This window comes from Peromyscus leucopus, chromosome 19, assembly GCF_004664715.2.
Source record: "Peromyscus leucopus breed LL Stock chromosome 19, UCI_PerLeu_2.1, whole genome shotgun sequence".
NCBI lineage: Eukaryota > Metazoa > Chordata > Mammalia > Rodentia > Cricetidae > Peromyscus > Peromyscus leucopus.
This window is the reverse complement of record NC_051079.1, coordinates 83,017,919-83,044,135: the sequence shown is the minus strand read 5'-3', so window position 1 is coordinate 83,044,135 and position 26,217 is coordinate 83,017,919.

Genomic DNA, 26,217 nt, shown 5'->3' with positions numbered 1-26,217 from the left:
TAGGCTGTTGTTTTGTCTTATTACCATGTCCTTTGCCTTACAGGAGCTTCTCAGTTTCAGGAGGTCCCATTTATTAATTGCTGCTCTCGGTGTCTGTGCTACTGGTGTTATATATATGTATAAGAAGTGATCTCCTGTGACAATGTGTTCAAGACTACTGGGTGCTAGGGAAGTTTCCAGGAATCCACAATGACAACCCTTGCTTAGACTACATGCAATAGTGGAGAGGGTGCCTGAACTGGCTTACCCCAGTAATTAGATTGGTGAACACCCTAACTGTCATCATAGAGCCTTCATCCAGCAACTGATGGTAGCAGATGCAGAGATCCATAGCCAAGCACCAAGCCAAGCTCCAGAGTCCAATCAAAGAGAGAGAAGAGGGATTCTATGAGCAAGGGCCATCAAGATCATAATTGGGAACCTACAGAGACAACCAAACCAAACTAGTGGGAACTCATGAACTTTAGACCAACAGCTATGGAGCCTGCATGGGACTGGACTAGGCCCTCTGCATAAGTGAGACAGTTGTATAGTTTGATCTGCTTAAGGGGCCCCCTGGCAGTGGGATCAGGATCCACCCCTGGTGCCTGAGCTGGCTTTTTGGAGCCCACTACCTATGGTGGAACACCTTGTACAGCCTTGAGGCAGGGGGAGGGGCTTGAACCTGTCTCTACTGAATGTACCAGGCTTTGCTGACTCCCTATGGGAGGTCTTACCTTCTTGAGTGTGGGTTGGAAGGGGAAGACTGGAGGGGCGGGAGGATGGAAGAGAGGGGGATATATGGTTGGTATGTAAAATGAATAAAACATTCCTTAACTTAAAAAAAGAAAGAAAGAATGTGCATATATAATTTGAAAACAAAGATAAAAGCTAGAAATGGGTTTTCTTTAATACCTTCAGTGAAGCACAGCCACAAAGATTTGGGGTTCTTTTCCACTCATCTCAGTGCAGAAAAAGGACAGTCTAAACAGCACAGATCGTTGGGATGAAAGAAGACCTTTTCGTCTCCTGAGAGGAGCTATGCATAAATGTCACAGCTGCCCTCACCAGTGCTGAGTTCTCTGGATCTTGTTTGGGGCACGAGTGAAGTCTGCAAGTTTCTTCTGGTCCATACTGGGACCATCTCTGCATCTGCTTCCATCAGTTACTGTATCTTCTACCAGTTGATTTCTCCTCTATGTAGCAGCAGGCAACATAAGTCCAAAAGAAGATAAATCACCAGGGGGATTCATGTAAAGCTAAATATATATATATATATATATATATATATATATATATAGAGAGAGAGAGAGAGAGAGAGAGAGAGAGAGAGAATAAACTATATCTGCCCAAAAAAAATATGTGAAAAGTTCAGCAAAGAAATACAAAACATATTAAGACAGCAGTCAATGATCAGCTCTGCAGGCTTACACATCCTCGGTATTAGCAGCCAGAGATAATGAAATGGCGGAAATGCCAGAACAAATAGGTCAGAATCCTGCTTTAAAAAGCAGAGGCAACAGCATAATAGCCAGGAACTGGAAAGGGCCAGACGTCTGTCAACGGAAGAGTGGGCAAAGAAAACATGGTGTATTTACACAGTGGACTATTACCTAGGTATTACAAAACATGAAATCTGCAAATGAATGGATAGAGCTAGAAAAATCACCCTGAGTGAGATGGCCCAGGCCCAAAAAGACAAATATGGTATATATTCATTTATATGTGAATGTTATGTGCTAAGTCTACAAGCTACAGTTGGCATAACCACGGGAGTTCGGTATACATTAAGGTACTAGTGGGGAGGGAGGGATCTCCCTAGGAAGGGGAAATAGAGTCTAGCTATGGACGGACGGGGACAGGGGGTTAGAATGACAGGCTCAATTAGTGAGGGGGAAGGAAGAGAAGGGGAAGGGTAGGGAATCCAGGGAGGGACACCTAAAACTGAGGGCCATTTGAGGGGGTCATATGAAAACCTAATACAGTAGAAAGATACAAATATGTATATATAATATATATACCTAATACAGTAGACTATGATGCAGTAGAATGATATATGTAGATACATATATATCATATATACATATATCTAATATATATACCTAATGCAGCAATATATATGCCTATAATAATGTATGTATACTTAATACAGAATGATGTGTATATATACATATATAACCTAATACATTAGCATACATATAGCTATAACATATATATACCTAATATAGTAGAATTTTATATATATATATACATATATATAAGATTTTATATATACATACAAATGTGTGTATGTGGTGATATTGTGCTCCCCAAAATATTGTGCACCCGAATAAATTTATCTGGGGTCAGAGAACAGAACAGCCACTAGATATAGAGGCCAGAAAATGGTTGCACACACACCTTGAATCCTAGCATCCCAGAGGCAGAGATCCATTTGGATCTCTGTGAGTTCAAAGCCACACTGGAAACAGCCAGGCATGGTAACAAGAGCCTTTAATCCCAGGAAGTGATGGCAGGAAGCAGAAAGGTATTTAAGGCGTGAGGACCAGGAACTAGAGCTGGTTAAGCTTTTAGGCTTTGGAGCAGCACAGTTCAGCTGAGATTCATTCTGGATGAGGACTCAGAGGCTTCCAGTCTGGGGAAACAGGATCAGCTGAGGAATTGGCAAGGTGAGGTAGCTGTGGCTTGTTCTGCTTCTCTGATCTTCCAGTGTTCACCTTAATACCTGGCTTCAGGTTTGTTTTTATTAATAAGATCTTTTAAGATTCATGCTACATGTGTGTATATACATGTATCTGTATATATATGCATGTATTTGTATGTACATATATATCATTCTACTGTATTAGGTTTTCAAATGGCCCTTAGTTTTAGGTGTCCCTCTCTGATTCCCTACCCTTACACTCCTCTTCCTTCCCCCTCCCTGTTTTATCCTCTCATTCCAAGCCCTGCCCCCAGTTCATCCATAAATAAACTCTATTTCCCCTTCCTAGGCATATGAGTTCCATACACATGTGGAATCATCAAGCAACAGGGGTGTCAAAGTCCTGACTAGACACCTCTCATCACCAAATGAAACCTCCACGTCTACTGCAATACTGCTTGACTGTTGTGGGGATAACCAACTGCCTTCTGATAGATTCAAAAACACTACCCAGGTAGGGGGCCGGCCCCGGGTGGGCCCTGTAAACCCGTCTCACAATCCAGGTCTAGGGAGGTAGTAGGCCCGGGTGGCTAACTTAGTACTGACATTTAACTGAAGTAACATCGCAGCGAAACGCCTTCTAAAGGTATCTACTTACAGATAAGAGCCTCTCGGCCCTAGTCAGAGAAACCCCTTCTGCAGTCAACAGTGATGGATACAGAGACTCGCAGCCTCCCGGGATGCGGAGAACAAGCGGCTGTTGTCGGCCCAGCGCCCCGCCAGTCACTTACACCACCTCCTCTAACTCTCAAGGAACGTCGCAGAAATTACACGAGAGCTGGAAGACAGGACGAAGGGCTGCAGAAGCGTCCTCCTCTACACGTGTGCAACCATTACAATCGTAAATCACAACTGTAGGTGTCCGCACTGGAACCACACAAGAGTAGCCCTATCAACAATCAGCCATTGAAAGAGGAGAGGCTAACGGGCCAGGCCCTTGACCCGTGAAGTATTGGCTATTGAGAGTTTCTGAGAGGGGGGAAATGTAAATGGAGGCTTTTCTCTGTCCCACCCCATCCCACAGCCGCTTCTAAATAATCACTCGGAGGCTTATAATAATTTTAAATGGTTGGCTGATGGCTCAGGCTTATTACTAACTAGGTCTTACATTCCAACTAACCCATTTCTACTAATCTGTGCATTGCCACGTGGCCCGTGCCTTACTGGTTCTTTAGCATCTTGCTTCTTGGGTGGTTGGCTCCCATCTCTCTTGACTCCACCTTGCTTCATCCCCTCCTTAGTTTGGTTTTTCCACCATAACCTTATCCTGCCTGACTATTGGCCAAAACAGCTTTATTATTAACCAGTGAGAGCAACACATATTCACAGCTTACAGAAGAACCATCCTGCAGCAGAGAAATCACTATCTTCAAGAGTGTACCCACTGCTGAGCCCATAGGCTCTCACAGATTGCTCCAAACCCATGTTCACACAGACATCCCTGCTGAATCCCAGTGGGTCGCAAATTCAAATGAATAGATACAAACATGAGAGAAGGATTTTTTGGAGAGGTGGGAAAGTGAACTGGGGCGGTTTGGAAGTGGGGATGAGAGTGGTCAGCATGCATTGTGAACATCTGTGAAATTTTCTAAGAACCAATTTCAGCAATCATTTTATTTAACTATTGTCAATCGATGTACTTATGTATTCACATATAGAGGGAGACAGAGGGGAAAGGAATACAAAGTTTCAAAGGGAAAGTTATAACTCACATCCAAAGGCTGAAATGTCAGAATAACATCAGATATCAACAACCCCAAATCCAAGGAGCATGGAATGGTATATTCCAAGCCCAGACCCAGCAAAGTTACCTTTTAAGATGGACAAGGAAATAATAATATTTGGAGATAATTAAGTCCATGCATGACACCCAACCTGGAAATTCAGAAATGCCTAAAAAAATAACATAAATGAAAGGAAAAAATGATTACATCAGTGAGAGTACAAAAAAAACAAATCTTATGACGGGGAGGGGTTAATAAATGATAGCTCAGAATTAATCTATCATGTCGAACAATTAATTCATCATGTCTGACACACACACACACACAAAAAAAAAAAAACCAGAAAACCCTTACTACTAATAGAGAAGAAAAGGACTAGCCACAATCCACCAAATCAGAACAACCAACACAACCAAAGGAAGGAGAAAAGTCCTCCCAAGAATAACCCTAAATGTAAATAAATAGCCTCTACCCACCATTTAAAAGACGCAGACCAGATTCAAAAAACAGGATCCAATTATCCATCACCTACAAAGAACACACCTCACCGGAAGAGACAACCACAAACAGAATCAAAAGATGGAAATAAAATCAACCTACCAAGCAAATGGATGCCAAAAGAAATCTGGAGTGCTTAGTCTTCCATCTGATAAAGCAGAATTCAAATCAGCACTAGTCAGAAGAGATGGAGAAACCCACTGCACATCAAATGGACAAAGTCACCAAGAACATATAAAAATTCAGATACTTAGGCACCAGATATTCAGCCCCCTGCTTTATAGAATGGATACTGAAAGTCATGGAAGGTTGGAGGGACCCTGACACAAGAACAATGGGTACATTAGTACCGGTTCCCAGCCTTTGATGAGCCTTCTAGACTAGAAGTGACGAGACTTTACAGCTCTGCTACAATGTAGATTAATTGGATTTAACAGATAGCTACAGAATATCCCATCCAGCAGACCCAGACCCAGGACATACTCTCCTCAGCAGCCCACAGAACCATCTCTAAAGCTGGTCACATTATAGGCCACAAAGCAGGCATTAACAAATACAAGAAAACTGAAATAACCCCTTCTGTTTTATCAGATCATAGTAGAATAATGGATCTAGAAATCAGCATCAAGAGAAATCCCAAAATAATGGATTTAGAAATCAGCATCAAGAGAAACCCCCAAAATCTAGGAAACTGGGAAGATACAATTTTGAACAAACTGTGGGTCACTGAAGAACTTAGGAAGTAAGCTTTAAAATTCCAAAAATAAAATAAAAATGAAAGCACAACCTACCAGATCTTCTTGGATATAGCTAAGGTAGTTGTAAGAAGAAAGGTTACAGATGTAAGGAATTATGTTAAAATCTAGAGCGTTCTGAAATAACTTAATACGTCCATCTCAAGATTCTAGAAAAGCAAGCCGGGCGGAGGTGGTGCACGCCTTTAATCCCAGCACTCAGGAGGCAGAGCCAGGGGGATCTCTGTGAGTTCGAGGCCAGCCTGGGCTACCAAGTGAGTTCCAGGAAAGGTGCAAAGCTACACACAGAAACCCTGTCGGGGTGGGGGGAGATTCTAGAAAAGCAAAGCAAAGCCAAACAAACACCAATCAGCAAATGGCAATAAATAATAAATGTAAGTGTGTATATTGATGAAATGGAAATGACATAGACTGTACATTAGACAGTTAAATGATAGATATGTAACAGAGAGACAGATGACAGACTGATGATCAATAGATTGATAGATCTATGATAGACAGATGATAGATGGCAGATAGATAGAGACAGACAGACAGACAGACCAATGACACATAACTGATAAAAGTGGGGAGGGAGAAGTGAGATCTGACTGTTTTTATTTGTATTCTTTTTGGAGGTTTCCTTCATCTACATTGTTAGGCAGAATGCAAAGGACTCATTTAAATGCCTTACATTTAAGCTTTTTGACCTACAAAGTTGCATGAAGGTATTTAAGGGCAAAGACACACACTTTTGAAAGGAAATCAGAAGTGATTCTTGGTAGCAATTACCAACCTGGCTTTCTCTCATCAGAGACCTTCAGGAATTTAGGCAGTAAATGAGCTTTACACTCACCCCTCTCTTCTGTCTCTCCATGTCATAGTGAGTCCTTGGAATTGGCTCCCCACATCAGGTGACCCCCTTTGCTTCCCAGCAGCTGCTGCAGACACCACATCCCAGGTCCAGGTCCAGGAAAACTTCCTGGAGAGTGGAGCTCAAACGATATATATTTCTAACAGAAATAGAATGTAGCTGTAGAGAGCCTCCATTAAGACTCTGGGTGGGATGGTGCAACGAGCCTTATTTATCAATGGCGGCAGACTTTGTGTGGCACTAATCACACAACGCCGACTCTGTGATGTGGGCACTGCACTTACATTGGCACTTGTTCAACAACTCTGTGGGTAGAGACGATCATCACCTTCCTATGGAGGAGACGACTGAGATCCGGGAAGGTTGAGGAGCGCACCAGCATGACCCCCAAGACTCTAAAGCTCATTGCCCACTGCACGGTGCCCGCCCTCTGTTTACTGTGAACTTTGTACAGATGAGGCTTTACTTCTTATCTTAAAGGCTTCCTGTGCATTAAGGAACACTGACTATATGAAGCCCCAGCAGGGGCTTTCATGTCCCCTGAGACAGAGACATTTCATATAATTTCTCTCTTTTTCCTTTTAGCTAGGAGCAGACATGATTGTTTTGCCCGTAAAGGCTTCAAGGTCACTTAAACAAGAAGCAGGGGTGTGTGGGTGTGGGTGTCATCTGTGACCTCTCAGTGTCACACCTATTCACAAATGGGACTAATGTGTTAGCACGGCTCATCCCCAGGCATCTCTCTGGAGCTTAGTCAGCCACCTGGGCACAGCAGTGGCTTCGTCACTTCCTAGCCCGAAAGCCTTTTATTTCACCTCTCCATGTTACAGATACCTCATCAGCACAGTGCATGACCAAAGGTCACCTGAGTTCAACAGAGTCCTTACAGGAGAGTTCAAGGAGTAGCTGGCCGTGGTGTAAACATCCACTAACTAATGATAATGTTAGAATCAGATGCTCTGAGGAGGTGGGCTGATGCAGACAGGCCCTGAGGGTCCACTGTATATTACAGTAACACCCAATGATAGCAAGGAAATCCAAAGAAGGGACAGGCACCCCCTCTCACAATCCTTTCCTCCATCCATCAGCTCTGTGCTCACTGATACCCACTGAGGCACCTTTTTTCCTTCCCTGCTTCCCACCAAGGAAAAGGGCTGTCTTTGCTCACCTCTGCTAAGCCCTGGTGTGTGGGTGTGACCACATTCCCCAGGCCCTTTCAGCCTCTATCAGTCGGGAGCCTTATCAGTTCCTGTATGACAGCTGAGCACAAATCAAAAAGACAGAAGCCTTGAACTAGCACAAGCTGGAGCAGTCTCCATATGGCTGCTGACCTGGTGGACGTTTGCATTCCTCCAGGATGGTCTGTGCTGTCCTCAGCAGCAGCAATCCCTCCCAGCTGGCACAAGGACAAACCAATAAAACAGATCACTAAGTGGAAAAAGCTGGCACTTCGTCAGCCTGTTTAAGTCGGCGCGGTGTGATGGGGCTGTGCACAGACCTGGCTCAAAAAAGAGAGAGGCTGAGTAAAATTGAAAATCTGCTGTTCAAGATGGGTGGGGGGGGGTGGGAGTGGAAGGCTTCAGAGCCCCTACTTCCTCGGGTCTAAAGAAACCACCACACATCTTCAGCTGCTTGGGGATTTTCTACAGATTCCTTTCTCGGAGATTGGCAAAATTAGGAGCATTTGCCTGCTTGCACAAGATGACTCCAGGCAAAATATTATTTGTAGAACATGTGCAAAGAAACAGAAGGACAGAAGGAAGGGGTTTTGCCGGGGCGGGCGGGGGGGGGGGGGGCGCTCCACTGGGAAACGAGCCAGCAGGCGGGTGAGAGGCTGGCTAGGTGCAGGAAGGAGAAAGGTATCTGTCCCTGGGCCTTGATCCTTCAGACAGGTACAGAAAGCGCATGTGTAAACATGGGGATGACATGCTCTTTTTAGTTGCCTACAATTTTGAGGAAGTAATAATGACAGGTATCCTGTGTTGTGTGTGTCAGCTGAAGAAAGAGGGTCACTCCAAGACGAATTTTGGGCTCTCTGGCAGCAGGGAGGAACAGTTTCTATAGACTGAACCTCGAACAGTCATGCAAAGGCTTATTTATTGATTGTTACACAAAAGTTGTTGTTTGGGTCAAACAAGTTCCACATCCCAAAGCCCCTGATCCAGTCTACATTTTTCTGAAGGAAACCATCACACCCCGCCACTGTCGTTCTTACTGTGCACTGTCTGCAGTACCCAATAATTCAAGATATCCGTGGTGCCAGGATCGTCTTGCAAAGGCCAGAAAACTGCTTCAGAAAAACAACTGCATAGATAACAGAAAACAATCATTGTTTTCCACAATGATTTCTTCAAGGTCTAAGTACTTCTAGAAAACAACTATTCATTCTGTTTACCCGAGACACACTGAAAGCAACTATTTCATTCTAATGTTTACCATAGACAAAATGATTCTACTAATGTTTCCTCTACACAACAGGACGCATCTCTGGAAAGAATGCTGGTCTCTCTCTGCACAAAGCCCAGGGTGGAGGTGAGGAGAGTGCCTTTCACATCATTCACCCGGTCTGGGAAAATGCCAATGGGACTTTGTGCTTATGTAATTCCACAAGAATTTAATGTCTGTGTCCCCTCATTCAGATGTGGAAGCCTGAAACCCTCACGTGGTGGTGTCAAGTGATTAAATAACCAGGTTATTTAGATTTATTTAGAGTAGAGACCACGAATCAGGTTAGGGCTGTTACGAAAGATGTGACTAGAGCTGGGTGCTTTGCTCACCACTCTCTGCTGTGCAAAGACACCAAGAAGACAGTCATTGACCAACTCACCCCACCCGGGAGCCCGCCAGACACCAGATCTGCTGGTGCCTTGACCTGGGACTTCCCAGTTAATTTTAACTGTCAAGTTGATTAGATTTAGGATCATTTAGGAGACACTTGAGTCTCAGAGCGTGTTTTCACAAAGGTCTTCTAGAGAACTAGAAAATCATCCTGGATGTGGGTAGTACCACCCTATGGGGTCCAACAACCATCTCTCTCTGCTTCCAGACCAGTAGCCTCAGCTCCCTCTGCCATACCATGCCCACACATGGACTCTATCCTCAAACCTAAGTCAAAATAAACCCTGCCTTCTTTAAACTGCTTTAGTGGAGAATTTTCCCACAGCAATGAGAAAAAATAACTAACACCTCAACTAAAAGGACCCAGACCATAGCGATGAAGTCTGTATTTTCTTCTGTAAAGAGGGGCACAGGCAAGAAGTCATCCTATATAAAACAGACCAAGAGGCTAGAGCCTGACACCATCTTCTGGCCTCCACAGGGACGGTCTCACAGTGTGATACTGACAGTGGCTATCTTGATTAGGGTTTCTATTGCTGTGAAGAGACACCGTGACCACAGCAACTGTTATGAAGGAAAACATTTCATTGGGACTGGCTTACAGTTTCAGAGGTCTTAGTCCATTATCATCACAGCAGGAAGCAGGGCAGCATGCAGGCAGACATGGTGCTGGAGAAGGAGCTGAGAGTCCTTACATCTTGACCTGCAGGCAACAGGGAGCGGTCTGAGATACTGAGCATGACTTGAGAACATATAAGACTTCAAAGCCTGCCTCCACAGTGGCACACTTCCTCCAACAAGGCCATACCCACTCTAACAAAGCCACGCCTCCTAAAAGTGCCATTCCCAAGAGCTTATGGGGCCAATTACGTTCAAACTACTACAGATATACACACACAAATAAAAGTTAGATTAAGTTTAAATTTAAAAATAAAATCAGACTGGGACATTGTCTGATGTCAAGGTCCTTGTTGTGTCTGCTGCCATTGGCCAGAGAGAAGAGGAGACGCTGGGCATGAGCAGAAGTACAGAGTCACCATGATTTCACTGGGCGCTGCACACATGTCAAAAGCAGGACCTGGAGGAAGAGGACACGAGGGACCTCATGATGGCTTGGCCCACGGCTCTCAGGAAACACGGGAAAACCACCGCTGGGGTCTCGCGGTGTGGCAGCTCCAGTCCTCTCCGTGCTTCCTGTGAGTTAGGCTGGAGACAGTTTTGAGTGACAGTTCACGTGGGTCACTTCATTGCAGAAACTGAGTCCTCTCTGGTGAGGCGTGTGAGGGAGACATAGACAGAGTGGCTTAAGCATGGGAGGCTTCTCCTCCCTGAGTACTACAGGCTTGGGAGTCAACAATCTATCACAGGACATGCCCCCAACTCTGGAGGGGAGGGCCCACAGGACACGCCCCCAACCCTGGAGGGGAGGGCCCACAGGACACGCCCCCAACCCTGGAGGGAAGGGCCCACAGGACACACCCCCAAGCCTGGAGGGGAGGGCCTACAGGACATGCCCCAACCCTGGAGGGAAGGGCCCACAGGACACGCCCCCAACCCTGGAGGGAAGGGCCCACAGGACACGCCCCCAACCCTGGAGGGAAGGGCCCACAGGACACGCCCCCAAGCCTGGAGGGAAGGGTCATCTGCTTCCCGCAGGTCTGGCAGCCCAGGCACTCACACACTCCTGTCTACACACGGCTCCTCTGGCCTGTGACCTCCGAAGACGACTTTTTCTTGGATGGAGGATCCACCGAGGCCAAGAAAACAGGGGCGGTCTGCAGTGTTCCTTCCAGATGTGTCAACATTACCAGTTCACAGAAAACTGCTGGGCCCTCCCCAACGTGCCACACAGAAGACAGCCATGTGCTCACCACCTTTAGGAGTCAGATAGACATAGTGAGCTCCAGGCCAGCCAAGGCTGTGTGTGTGTGTGTGTGTGTGTGTGTGTGTGTGTTGTGTGTGTGTGTGTGTGTGTGTGTGTGTTGTGTGTGTGTGTGTGTGAAGCCAGTTTTCTCCTCAGATCATCTCACTTTTGTGGCAAGCTTCTCAAACAAAACAAAAGCGATCCCACTAGCCCTTGATTCCTCTTCTGTGTCTACTGTAACTTGACTCCTGTGACGATGACTCAGCAGAACAAAAGACCCCTCTGGCCTTCACTTCAGCTCACACTTCACCTGACTCTGGCTCAGTCACCTTTCCTCCCCAGAGGTCATCTGACGTTTATCCTAACATGGTGGTTGTGCCTCTCTCCATCCGGATCACCATCTTCGCCAGATAACAAGCTTTAAGGCCCTCTCAATCTCTATGCACAGCTCATCTCCTGGGACCCAAAGGAGCCCAGGTGAAAGCTACTAATGTCAGCCAAAGGTGTGGCTGAATTCGGGGAACCATGTCCACTCATGACTTCAGAGACTAGGGACATAGGCACATGTCACTCTAAAATCCCAAGACCTCAATGTGGTAGTGCCAGCTTAGGATTGAGGGACAGAGGTGGCTTTGGGGACCCTGGTGCCCTCAGGGAGATCAACTTTGGGCAAACTAAAGAGAGGAAGACCCTGACCCAACCCACAGTGCCCACCAGGCCGGCCTGCCACACCCATACCCATTGCCTCCTTGGATGCTTCTCCTGGCCACTCACCCCACCCTCCTTTTGGCTGGGAGCACATATCCATCCTTTGTGCCTAGAGTTTCGTTTCCCAGGTTTTCCCCAGTCCTTTCCAGCCACCTTCATAGGCCTCTTCCCTCAAGGTCTACTCAAGACCCTTTGACCAAAAGAATTTGGCAGACAGAGCCTCTCTCTCTCCAGCAGGCCATCAGCCATAAATGACACTTAATAACATACAAGCAAGTCTTCTCTCCCAGCAGGTTGCAGACTCTGGAGACCCAGGCATCTCCCCAGCGCCTAGCATGTATGCCAAGGAGAGCTAAATACATGCTCTGAGTCCTTGATAACTGCATCCCTGGGACGCAGAGATCACTTACTTGCTCCCAACTCATTTTATCTCCTGAATTATTCCCACCAGCAATGAGTTGCTGCTCACAAGTCAGTACCTGTGCCTGCCACAGCAGAGCCCTGATGAATATGGAGAAGACACCTCAGCCTCGGGCCTGATGAGCAGAAAGCGAGGGAGCCTTCAAGCAGTCCTTCTCAGGAATAAATCAGCACTCACGGCATGTTAATCTGCCCCTCTGTTAATGTATTCTACCGTGCTCTGGCGACCCCACCATTATGTCAGGGGGTTCAGTGAGTTATGTTCTGCAACAGCTCGAAAACCTTCCCCTGACCTTAGTGTAAATCAGGGAGCTATAAAACTCCCAGGGGAGAACAAAGGAAAATGCAATTGCAATCCTTTGCAGGAAGGCCTGAAAAATGGGACGGTCCTGAATTAAACATAATGGAGAGCTGGCGTGGCCTTCTGCCACCCGCCATTTAGGAAACAAATCTTTCTTAAGAAAAAGATCAAGACGCAGGTAGGGTTTGAAGAAGACAGTCTGCTAAATGGCTTTTACTGGAAATAAAGAGAAACGACCTTGGGAGTGAACTCGCCTTGGCTCCGGCACATGTGTGAGGCAAAGCCGCCTGCTTCATGTGGATGTAGACAGATTATCTGGCGAGGGTCCCGTGCACTGTGAACTCAGCCATGGGAGGGAGCTGTTGAGGGTCTTGAAGAGGGTAGGGCCTGGTGGACATTGGGGAGCCCCACTCAGGGACTGATACAGTTCTCCCAGTGATCCCGTTACTTCCCAGCATTTGTTATAAAAAGAGCAAATAGAGCCTTGGTTTTGTTACTGCAACAGAATATTAGTTACTATACCTTTGAACACACACTCAAATCTTGGGTCTAATGTTTGCCTGGATCCATTACATCTTTCGCCACAAGTACCTGGGAAGTCACCTAACAGGATATTTATGTTTTCTTTGTGAAATAAAAGCATTGAGCATTTTTTCCTCTGGGTCTTCCTCTTCTGATTTACTACATACTAAAATCCATGTTCTCCAGCTTCCCAGCCATCCAGTCTCTCCAACTCTTCACGTGCCCACTTTCTGATTTTGCCCTTGCTGTTGCTTAGCCAAGACCCAACATACAATTTCCAAAATAAATTGTGGGGCCTCTTATGCAGACATTATTAAGAGTTTCAGGACAATGAAGGGTCTTTGGGACCCCTTCAGGGATCATGTGTCTAGGACTAACCTGTGTAAGGTACTTTTTTTTCCTCCATGTACTGTGGCCACCAACAGAGGCGACGTGATCTTCCACCCAATCTACCACACACCACAGACACTCTTCAGAGAAGGGCAACACGCTGCTGCTTCTGTTGACCTCTCTCTCTCTCTCTCTCTCTCTCTCTCTCTCTCTCTCTCTTCTCTGTGAGTGCAGATCAATTCTAGGCCTCAAACATGCTAGTCCATCACCCTTCCACTGAGCCACATCCCCAGCCCTCACCCCTTCCTTAATATGAATAATGGCTTCCTGCCCATATTGCTGTGTCTATGGATCCTCAAACTTCTGAACGTATTTCAGCTCTTGGGGTGGTCAGTCCTGATTGTTAGCTTGATTGAATCTGGGATCAACTAAGACACACACCTCTAGGACTAGCAGCACCTCCAAGTGTGATGCCGAGGGAGGGCGGTCCAAGGGAAAAGCTGTTGGGTTTGCCTGCTGCTGGTGAGTTCATCCGCTTTGTCATGGCTCTGCTGCTGCTGTCCACCACTGGCACTGGACCCAGCCTCACCAGCCTTTTGTTCGGGGAGGAGAGTGGGGGGTAAGATTATAACATAGACTAGTCCATCTGCATTTCAGCATTCACACTGCCTGAAAGATAAGTGCCTTCAGACTCTACCCCTGGCAAGCTGACCTTTAAAATTTCTAACACTGGTATTTAACCTAAAAGAGTTTTATGTCCCTGTTACTGGAACAGACATAACCTCTGTGGAGACACCATGACTAAGCCAGCATCACCTCAGCCTCTCTTCCAGCCGCTGAGCTTAGAGGATACGAAGCCAGAGGACAGAGAGGAAAGGACAGAGACAGGGCAGCGCCAGGGAGGGCACGGGAGCCCTCTTTCACACACGGGCACCCCCAGCTGGCACACAGGGAAGCCCTGAATCTGAGTAGCACACATGGTCTCTTAACCATTACGCTGAAGGCTGGGACCGGCACTGAGAACAGACTCGGGACCTGGGAGGGCAGCCACAGATCTGCAAGGGGGCTCAGCTCCATGGAGCTCAGGCTATCTGAATGGAAGGCTTGGTGATTTCCTTTGTATCAGATTCACCCAGCGGGCGGCCACATGCCTCTCTCCCACCGAGCCCAGTCAAATTGGCTCTTGAAAACAGAGTCCTGTTAATGCAAACCCTCCTTCCATTTGCTGTTCTTCTGTAACAAACTAAACCCTACAAATTCAGAAGTGCAAGTCAAACACCGTCACAGCCACCCTGGGTCCCTCCCTGAAGGAGCAGAGAGATCTACCCCTGAACGGACGTCGAATTAGCCGATGTCTGTCTGTGTCACAAACATTGGCTGCAAACAGCCCCCAGGGACCTGCAGGAGGGGTGCGGCGCAGCTATTTTTAACAGACACACGGGAGAACAGCAGCATCTAATTTGGGACTGCGCCTCAGTCTGGATGCAGAGGGGCTGGCTGTGAGTGAGGAAAACACAAAGGGGAGTCGCCACCCCACTGCCACTGTGAAGCGGGGTCAGGGGGAGGGGTCATGGGGTGGTGTCACTTGTACCCTATTCCAGGAGGTCCTGGCTGGGGCTGCCGAAGGCTGCCCACCCTGCCTTCTTCATAGGTGACATAGAAAACAAAGTGTGTATATTGGGTGGCACCTGTGTATGGGGACACTCAGGGAGGAGAAGGAAAGGGCGTGAAGGCAGAATTCCAGGAGAAATGTGTCCACAGCCCCTCTGTTGGGCGAACTAGGCCTTGAAAACGCTTTAAAGGAACGCTGTGACATGCAAATGCTCACATTACTTTGGAAGAATATAAATAGATGACATTGCCAGCGTGTATGTATAATGGAAACTGTTCTTTCACAAAGACAAATCCCCAAATTAGCAATTCTCCAAAGAGACCCATGATACCTTCCACAGCATCACGTAAGTGCCCGCCTCGCCCCTGCTGCTGACCATTTCCTGGAAGGAGGAAGCAATATCGGCCATGGCAAGGGTATGTACCCATGAGGACCGGAGCATCAGTGACAGACTGAAGAAGCTGAAGTTGAAAAACTTTCCAGCTTTACCCCTTGCTGTCTCTTCTCTGTGGTATTCTGAAGACCCCAGGGTGTATGATCCAAAGGAAGCAAGGCTACTCCAAAACGCCTTGGCTCTGGCTTTCCTCTCTGCAAGGGTGGGTTGCCTTGGAGTTCTGAGGCCATTATCTCCATCCAGACCGAAGGATAGGTGTCCTACTGTCCATTGTCAAGAGGATTTGGGTTCAGCCTCCCTCACCTGAACGCACAGCCTTATGGGAATTGGGGCTTGCGTGGGCACACAATATTAATTCTCTGACAATGACTATGATCTGAACAAGAAAGTTCCCTTTTTCTGACCAGGAGTTTCATGTCTTTAACCAGCATCCATGAAATAGCTGCAAACTGACACTGAGCTTGTAAGCAGGACAACACCTTGTGCTGACAATTTGGGACAGTCCCACTTAGGGCTACTATGGCTGTATTAAAAATACCATCATCAAAGCAACCTGAGGAGGATAGGGTTTATTTGGCTTATGCCTCCACATCACCGTTCATTGAAGGAAGTCAGAACAGAAACTCAAACAGGAATGGAACCTGGAGACAGGAGCTGGTGTGATACAAAGATCATAGAAGGGTGCTGCTTACTGGCTTGCTCCTCCTGGTTTGCTCAGCCTGCTTTCTTATAGAACCCTGGACCACCAGCCCAGGGATGGCATCACCCACAATGGGCTGGGTCCTCCCCCATCAATCACTGACAAAGAAAATGCCTTACAGTCTTGCCTACAGCCTGATCTTATAGAGTCATTTTCTTAATTGAGGTTCCCTCCTCTCAGACGACTTTATCTTGTGTCAAGTTGACATAAAGCTCTACAGCAGAGTCAATTTTTTCAAGTCTATGAATGATACCCTGGCATTGATTCCCAGGCAACAACTCCAAACAGCCCTCCTTCAGAACCTTGCTCTGACAGAATCAGAACCAGGCATTGCTCAGCCAGAACAGAAACTTCAGTCTCCAGGTCGACATGGTAAGATGTGCTCACGGGACAAATATGGACAATGGCTGTGAATGAAGTCTGGAGAGGACTCTGGTGATCCTACCAGGCAGAGCTGATATGGGAGCTCATGTCTTCGGCACATCTCCACCCGCCCTCCTGAGACACAGCTGTAGTGACTGAAGCTGCGTGGCAGCCATGAGTGCTGGGGCCTGCTGTGTGGCTGAGCCATAGCTGACCTATTCTTACACAGATAACAGGAAGACTACAGGAGGAGGTACTTAACCAAGGAGGGTGGGAGAGAAGAGGAAGAGGAGGAGAAGTAGCCTGAGGGAAGGACACACCAAAAGCTCTACACAAATCTACTGTCTTGCAACCCAGTTAAAAATATAACTGGAGGGATAGCAGAGCACACACAGTCTGAAAGAAGGGAAGGGAGACAGGGGACTAAAGGTTTGAGCAGACATGGGGGAAAGGGAGGAGACGGGGAGAGGGGGAGATAGATGAGTTAATCAAAACTAGGGATATATGAAAAGCTTTAGAGATGCCCACCAGTTAATAAGCTAACTTCAAAATACAGGGTTTTTTTTTTTCCAACAACAACAACAAAAAAAAGTTTAAACAGTACTAGATAATATCAAACCCATGGGTCATTAAATGAAAATTATCCGTGTACGGCATGGCATACCTCTCTATAAGTTATTGATCAAGGAGGTCAGAGGAGTCTCCAAAATAGCACAGGCTATTGCCATTATTTCTGGCTGCCCACTATAGCTACATAAGGAGGCCCTGTTGCTAAAGGCACCACACACTTTGGCTGCAGAATGGAGAGAAATCAATCGCAAGCTCACCGGGAAACTTCCTCCATGCTGACTAGCTTTCATAGTGATGGAGGGTGCTGTGCAGGTTGTTAGGGAAACAGACATCAGTGGACTTATTCGGCGCTGGACCATGCATGCCACAATACCAACCTGCCGTGCGGTTTGTGGCCCCTGGCGCAGCAGTGGCAGGAACGTCATGGGGTAACTAACAGCTTTTTATTGGATCCGAGGCCTCGCCAACAGGATGGAAATCCTGCCTACTGCTATAAACCTGGTCAAAAGTCCATGATGGGAAGATCATGGACGCTGTGGTAGAATCCATCGTTGTTATTTTGCTAAACAGTCTTGCTGTCAAACTGCCTTCTACATATGAATGTTTAACCTCATAGATCTGTGCAGCTCTCTACCTGGTCAGAGAGGCTTTTCTGTGCAGCTTTCAACAATCAATGCAGAGACCCATGGCTGCCTAAAGAGATGAGAATAAGTGCTCGGCCCTAATTAGGATAACTTTATCAGCACCATGCCCCTCCCATCAAGGCTCAGGGAACACTGAAAAGGGGGAGACAGAAAAGAGAGGGAGGGGTGCTGTGAAATGCTTTCTCCTGGAAACAACACAGCAGTCACATTCATGAACCCAACAACTGCTGTGGCTACATGAACAAGAACTGCATCAAGCCAGTCAGAGCTCCAGAACAGATGGGGCGGGGTAGGGGGACATAGTGGCCACTAACTATGGAATGATTGGCAGTTAATAACGCTAGGAGAGGGAGAAGCATTCCTTTGGGGAGATGCCCACAAGTAGGTTTTCCATGTTCCCGTGGAAGAGCCATACCCACGCACATGGGGACAGCACTAAATGGATTCAGCGGGTTATTTAATAATAATTCTTTTTTAAAGACAGAGGAGATAAAGCTGATGGGGAGGGGTTGTTGAGAGGGGAATTTCTTACTTTTCTATTGTGGTGACAAAACACCATGATGAAGGCAACTTATAAAAGAAGGCGTTTCATTTGGTGCTCACGGTTCCAGAGGGTTAGAGTCTACCACCATTATGGTGGGAAACATGGCAGCAACCAGGCAGGCATGAAACTGGAGCAATAGCTGAGAGCTTACATCTCACAATACAGCCACAAGACAGAGAGAGAGAGAGAGAGAGAGAGACAAAGACAGAGACAGAGAGAGAGCTTAACCGGGAATGCTGTGGGATTTTGAAATCTCAAAGTCCGCCCCCAGTGATACACCTCCTCCAATAAAGCCACACCTCCTAATCCTTCCCAAACAGTTCCACCAACTGGGGCCCAAGTATTCAAATACATGAGTCTATAGGGTGCCATGCAGGAACTGTGGAACTAAACCAGGGGGAAGATAAGATCTTAGTTCATCATCAACAGATATAAAATTATCGAGGAATAATGTATCTAATATCATTATACAAGAACTTCAGATTTTCTGTTAATAGTACCTCAATCTGATCTCTGGTTGATGCCCAAAGTGGGATAGTACAAGGAAGAGATTCAAAACATGAGGCCAACTTCTCGGTCAACCTTGTTACCTGTGTCTGTATATTTACTGTTGCATGGTATTGCAGAAAAGCATGCTTTGGACTGCAGATAAGAGACAAATTCAGCAATAGTGCCATTTACCAGCAGAGTGGTATAGAGAAATCTGAGCTGGGAATGCAGAGAAAATAACAGATCTGCTGTGGCACCACTTCCCCAGCTTGAACAGTGGACTCTTGTTACGGAAGTTCAAAGGGGAGATGAGAGGACACTACAAGAGCACGCTTTCGAGCATTTCTTCAACTCCTTATGAGTCTTCAGCTACTTCCAAATGTGTTTGTTTTTAACCTTACTTTGTTTTTCCTTACAGTGAGAAATCTAGAGCTTACCAGTTGCGGGTAGGGTCGGATGTACTCCTCCATATTGCAGAGGGCCCTGAGGTACTAGCCCTTGTTCCTCACCCAGGTGGTCTCTCGCATGCTGGCTGGTGGCTGTAGCACCAGGCTTCCCTTCAGAACTATATCCAGGAAGAAAGGGAAGGGAAGAGCTAATAACACACCCCAACTCCCTCCAGGAGCAAGACCTGCAAATGTGTGTCGATTCCATGACTCTCCTTCACAATGTGCAGGTTCCCTCCATTCCGCTCAGATGCCCTGACTTACTCAGCTCCGGCTACAGTGCTAAATCTTGTCCCCCGGAGAGATTCATGTTGAAATTAATTGTCTTTAAGAGTGGGGCACAGTGGCTGTTCCCACCTGGGTAGGATCAGTGCAGCCACATTCTCTTCCGTCTCTTGCTCTTCTGCCCGCCACCACGTGACAACACAGGAAGAAGCCTTGCCCATAGGCTGGCATCTGAATCTTAAGCTTCTGAACCTTCAGAACTATGAGAAATGAGTTTGTGTTGATTGTACATCCCAGGCTGTGTGAATCCTCACCACTGCCCAGATGAGTTTCCAGGCCTGTCTAGTTCAAGAAGGACCTGAGGTAGAGGGTCCAGTAACAGTGCTCAAGGCCCCTGAAGCGACGATGTTGTCAGGTGCTGTCTGCCTCACTTAAGTTAGTGGTGACGCATCACACAGCAGGGGTGCTATGAAGTCAGGGGGCTCCAAGGCGGCAGCGTGGTGGACTCTCCTCCTCCTGAGCCTCCCCCCTGCCTGGCCCCTGTTGCCTCCAGGTTTGCTTGATGTGGAGGAGCTTCCTGACGTGTGACCAAGTCGAGTCCCACACAGGAAACTGTTCGAAAGCCACGTGCTCTCAGGGACCTTGGGACACACAGCAGATGACCACACAGTCCTCTGGGCTAACACAGACAAAGGTGTCACGAGATCTGAGACCGAACAGCCGAAGTCACAGCCAACGTCACGGTACGCCCAGACTCGATTGTTAAACTGTCAGCACCTCGATTCTCTCTCTGCCTTTGCCCAGGTAACATCTCAGAATTCCTCCATCGGCAGCCAACCCAGGGGCAGTTTCCCAAATCTCATACCAGGACTGAAAAGATGGCTACGTGGTCAAGAGCAGTTGCTGCTCTTCCAGAGGACCCGAGTTCAGATCCCCACACCCACGTCAGGCAGCTCCAACCACCTGTAACTCTAACTCCAGGGGATCCGATACCCTGTGCTGGCCTCAACACGCAGCTGCACACACATGGGAGGCACACACACACACACACACACACACACACAGAGAGAGAGAGAGAGAGAGAGAGAGAGAGAGAGAGAGAGAATACCAAATGACTCCAAGAGCCAAGTCAGGCAAAGCATTTGATAATTAAAATTATTTTTCAAAACATTATACTGTGGTCTGATATGGTGGTATTGTGTTCCCCAAAATATTGTGCATACTAATAAACTTATCTGGGGTCAGAGAACAGAAGAACCATAATATTAAACGTAAGTTTAGGCAGTGGTAGCACACACCATTAATTCTAGCATTCAGAGGCAGAAACCCATCTGGATCTCTGTGAGTTCAAGGCCACATTGGAAACAGCCAGGCTTGGTGACTCACTCCTTTAATCCCCTGAAGTGAGGGCAGAAAGCAAAAAGACCAGAAACTAGAAGCTTTTGGCCAGTTAAGCATTTAGGCTTTCGAGAAGCAGTTCAGCTGAGATTCATTTGGATGAGGACTCAGAGGCTTCCAGTCTGAGGAAATAGGATCAGCTGAGGAACAGGCGAGGTGAGGTAGCTGTGGCTTGTTCTACTGCTTTGATCTACCAGCATTGACCCCAACAACTGGCCTCAGGTTTGATTTTATTAATAAGACCTGTTAAGATTCCTGCTACAGTCTGACATGAAATATAAAATATTTAAAGGGGGGAGGGGACTTTAAATCAACCAATAGAAGGTCAACTGAAGAGTGAACTCTAGGAAAGAAGAATTGGAGCGTAAGCATCCAAGTTCCTATGCCTGAGAGAAAATGACCAGTTTTCAGAAAAGTCCTTCTGAATAGTGGCTTCCTGGGGGAGGGGCGTTGGAGGGGTTCCTTTTAGGCAGATCAAAAGCAGCCAGGACATTGATGAGCATCATCCCAGAAGATCTGTCAGGGTGGGCTGGCTCCCAGGGCCTCAGCAAACAGGGTCTTCCTAATTAGCAATCGTGACATGCCAGGTCAATTAACACTAGCTGTTCTTGTCCATGGATGACAGGCTGAGAAAACATCCGCCACCCAAAACAAGCGATTGAGGATTTCCTTAATGCTTTTATCAGCTCTAATTAGTAGCAGTTCCTGGCTTCAGTGCTGTAGTCTGAAAGCATGACAAAGCATCATTAGGCAGGAGAGTCAAAGGGCCCCTCTCCGAGCCCCCCACGACCCCAGCGCCAAGCCGAGCCAGGCTCCCTCCCAGGCTCAACAGTCCTCAGATCACAGAACTAGGAGCCTTCCAGAGTCGCCTAGGCTCTCGCTGCCGTATTTCATTCCCGGGACACAAGCCCTGGGGACCAACAGGACATGTAGAACTGAGCTAATACAATTCGTCAGTTCAGTAAATCACTGTGGCCCTCACACAAAGGAAGCCTGTGTTCAGTACTGCAGGAGAGACCCAGACACAGAGCAAAGTCATCTGGGTCTCCTGGGAGGCCAGAGAAGACAGAGAGGATTTTTTTAAAATATGTTTTTAGTTGAAACAGAATTACATCACTTTCTCCCCTCTCCTCCCACCTTTAAATTAACAGCCTCTTTTTCTTTGATTAGTTTTGTTATGTACATATTTGTGTATGTATGTCTATATGTATGTACATGCATATATATATATATATATATATATATATCCTGCTGAGTCCACTCTGATTGGAATATTGTGTGTACACATGCATCAGAACACTATGGTGGCACATAGTGGCTTAGGCCTGTAATCTCAGTGCCCAGAAGTCTGAGGCTGAGGGATACCCATAAGTCCAAGGCTAGGCTGGACTACATAGCTTGTTCCAGTCGAACTTGTGATACTAAGTGAAGCATTATCTCAAAAAAAAAAAGAAAAGAAGGGGAGAGGGTAGGTGGTGGTTGGTACATGACTTTAATCCCATCACTTGGGAGGCAGAGGCAGTGGATCTCTGAGTTCAAGGCCAGCTTGGACTACAGAGTGAGTTCCAGGACAGCCAGGGCTACACAGAGAAATCTGTCTAAAAAAAAAAAAATATACCAAAAATATGTTATTTTATGTGTCAACTCAAAATAATTTAAATGCTTTCTCCACCAAAAGAAAAAGAAAAATAGAAAAAAAAGAAGGAAGAAAAGAAAATGGCTTGCTTTAGTCCTCTTTGCAAGAATAAGCGGCACTCTGGTAATCTGGAGACAGAAACATGCTTCCTAAACCAGTTTTTAAAACATGAATGTAAGTGCTGTAATTTTTCAATTATCTCCACTAATGCCAGAGAAGAGAGGCAGGTAATTCAAAATCAGATATGCTAAAAGGTTGCTTAGATTGGGCCAGGAAAGGCAATTTATATTTGCATTTGAATAAAAGCCGGTCCCTACTGTCTGAGAATATTTAATTATTGGGACCAAACAATGGAGGGCTCATTTGAAGACAGCACCCTGAGTGTCCCCTTGTGCCCTCACTCCTCAGGATGGACCATTTCCTTTGAAGTGGGACACCTGACAACATCGGTCGATCTATCCACAGCGCACTGCGTGCAGCGTCTCACCTCAAGAGACACCTCTCCCCATAACCTTCTCAAGGGACCACTCTCAGTCAAAGAAACTAAATAGGAATACAGCATTTCTCATGAAGCCGACCCCATGCTGGCCCTCCCTCCAGGAGCTCGTGCCTAGTGTACAACTTAGAAAGCACTTGCACCTTTGTGGGCGTCACACCTGGTGACTGCTGTGCAATCTTTGGGGCTTTTTTAGTGAAGCAAAGTCAGATTCATTAAGAGGAAACCTTCGCATAAGTTTAAGCACTAGATTTAAGGAAGAAATGGATGCATAATAAAAGGAGAGCATATACGCAACTGTGGGCATTGGTGCCCTAAGAAAGCCGCCTTGCCAGGGACTCCGGTGTGAGGACAGAACCAGTTTCCGAGAGCTCGGAGATCTTAAAGTACCTCAACTTATTCTCCAAGCTTGGGAGAGACATTACCTCCTTTGTCCAGGATGACCTCACCTGGGAGTCAGGAAGCCTTCTATGAGATTTTGAGGACAGAAATCAAATGTCTCTGCTCAGCAGAAGACCTCTCATGGCCAGAAGGAAGAGAGAGTAGACTGTAATGAGAAAGTGGTGTGGTAACACATGCCTGTAATCCCAGCACCTAGGAGGTAGACACAAGAACAACAGTTCTAGACCATAATCAACTACATATTGACTTTGAGGCCAGCCTGAGCTACAACGGGACCTTGTCTCAGAAAATAAACTCTCCCTTAGCTTATTTTTAGAACACACAAAGAAGGGTGGGGGGGACACTGAGGTTAAAGGATTAAGTGGAGATGGGGAAGAAAGAAAGTAGTGGGGGGCGGGGGAGAGGTAACCAAAACTAAGAAGCTTTATATAAACTCAATAGGTAGTAAGCTAATTTCAAAATACAACTTTAAGAGTTAAAATTGACTTCCCTGCATGGGTAGGCAATGCCACACCCAGAAGACATAGGGTGTCACATAAAAACTGCAGCACTTACCTTTCTATGAGGTATTGGTCAGGAAAGCCCCAGAGGTCTCCAAAACAAGGCAGGCTACTGTCATTGCTCTTGGTCACCCACTATAGGTACATGGTGTGCTGAAGACACCGGACAGGAATGCTGCAGGATAGAGACAAATTAACCACAAATGCACCAGGAACGTCCTCTACGCTGGCTAGCTTTCACGGTGCTGGAAGATGCTTTGCAGGCTGCTAGCGGGTCCTGCCCAGACCTGAACCTTGCATGCTGTAAGACTGACCTGCTGGGAAGATGAGCCCGCTGTACAATAGCAACACAGCTGTTACTACTGAGCCTTTTCTGACTAGACCTGAGGCCTGTTCCACAGAGGGGAATTTCATGCCTGCTCTGTGATCCTTGTCAAAAGTCCATGACTGGGAAGTCATAGGCCCTAGAGCAAAATCTGCTATTATTATTTTGCTAACTTGTCACACTTTCAAATTGTCTTCTAAACATTTATGCTTAAACCCATTGTGGTAGTTTGAATGTAATTGGCACCCATAAGCTCATAGTGAGTGGCATTATTAGGAGGTGTGGCTTTGTTGGAGTAGGTATGGCCTTGTTGGAAGAAGGGTATCACTATGGAGGTGGGCTTTGAGGCCTCATATTTGCTGAAGCCACATCCAGTGGTTCAGTCTACTTTCTATTACCTGTGAATCAACATGTAGTAGCTTTCTCCGGCACCATGTCTGCCTGCACACCACCATGCTCCCTGCCATGATGATAATAGACTAAACCTCTGAAACTATAAGCCACCACCCCAATTAAATGTTTTCTATATAAGAGTTGCCATGGTCATGGTATCTCCTCACAGCAATTGAAACTCTAAGACAGAAGTTGATACCAGGGACTGGGGTATTGCTGTGATAGGCCTGATTATGATTTTGTTTGAAATAATATGGACCATGGGACTGTGGATTAGAGAAGCAGTTGAATGCTTTAAGTGCTGCTTAATAGGCCATACCATCAGGAACATGGACAACAATGGTGTTGAGTATGATTTTATGAACTGTGGGAGCCTGGCTCAAGAGGTCTCAGAGGAGAAGAATTTTAGTATGTTGCCTAAAGATCATTCTTGTAACATTTTGGTGAAGAATGTGGCTATTTTTTTTTTTTTTGCCTATGTCTGAAAAGTCTGCCTGAGGCCAAAGTGAAGAGATTTGGATTAATTCCATTGGCAGAAGAAATCTCAAAACAGCCTAATATAGACTCTGCTGTGTGGTTATTAGTGTTCATGTTTATAAAGACTTATAATGAAAAGAAGCAAGTTGAACAAGGAAAACTACAAAATGTACAATTTGAGGAGAAAGGGGGCACCAGGAAGTGGAATAGAGCTAAGTCCTGTGTTCAAGGAAACAAATGGATTAAGAAATGGAATAAAGGTAGTGGTGACTTCAGGGCAAGATCTTACCCAGCTAAGTTTCCAACTTGTGAAAAGGAATTAAAGAAAAGCTTAGAACTGGTGTGACGGTGCTCGCCTTTAATCCCAGCAGTCCAGAAGCAGAGAATGGCTGGTGTCTGAATTTGAAGAACAGTCTGGTATATAGAGGAAGTTCAAGGAGAGCCAAGCTTAGACAGTGAAGGCAACTATCAAAAACAGAAAGCTGGTGAAGATGTAACTGAACAAGCGGCCATGTTCCAGCCCCAGCAAGCAGCAGAACTTGGCGGCTTCAGCTATGTGGTTCTGTCTTTAGAGTTAAGGACGGAAGGAAAGGGTTGTGGAATCTCCCTCCATGACTAAAGAAAACCGCTAAGGCCAGTCATGTGTCAGGGGTGTCCCTGAATAGAGGCCTAGAGAGGCCATTGCATGGAGCTGTGAAGTTGAAGCCTGGATTGCCTTGGAGACCCTAAAATATTGGCGAAGCCAGAACTGTAGGATGCCTGAAAAGAGCTGCCAACAAGGAGTGAAACCAGCCCAAAAGAAAGAGGTATGTTGCAGACAACAGAGCTGACAGGATTTGGAGATCCAAAAAGCATTTTGACATTAGACAAAGAGATGTAGAGTTTGGAGTTTACCGGCAGGTTTCCAGTCTTGCTTTGGTCCAGTATTTCCTCACTATGCTCCCTTCCCTGTATTTTATAATGGTAGTGAATATCCTGTGCCATTGTATGTTGGAAGTATGTGATCTGTTTTTTTTTGTTGTTGTTGTTGCTCACAGGAGCACGGCAACCCAAAGGAGGCTGCATCGCTGCAAAGATGGACCTGCTGTGGTAAATGACTCATGACAG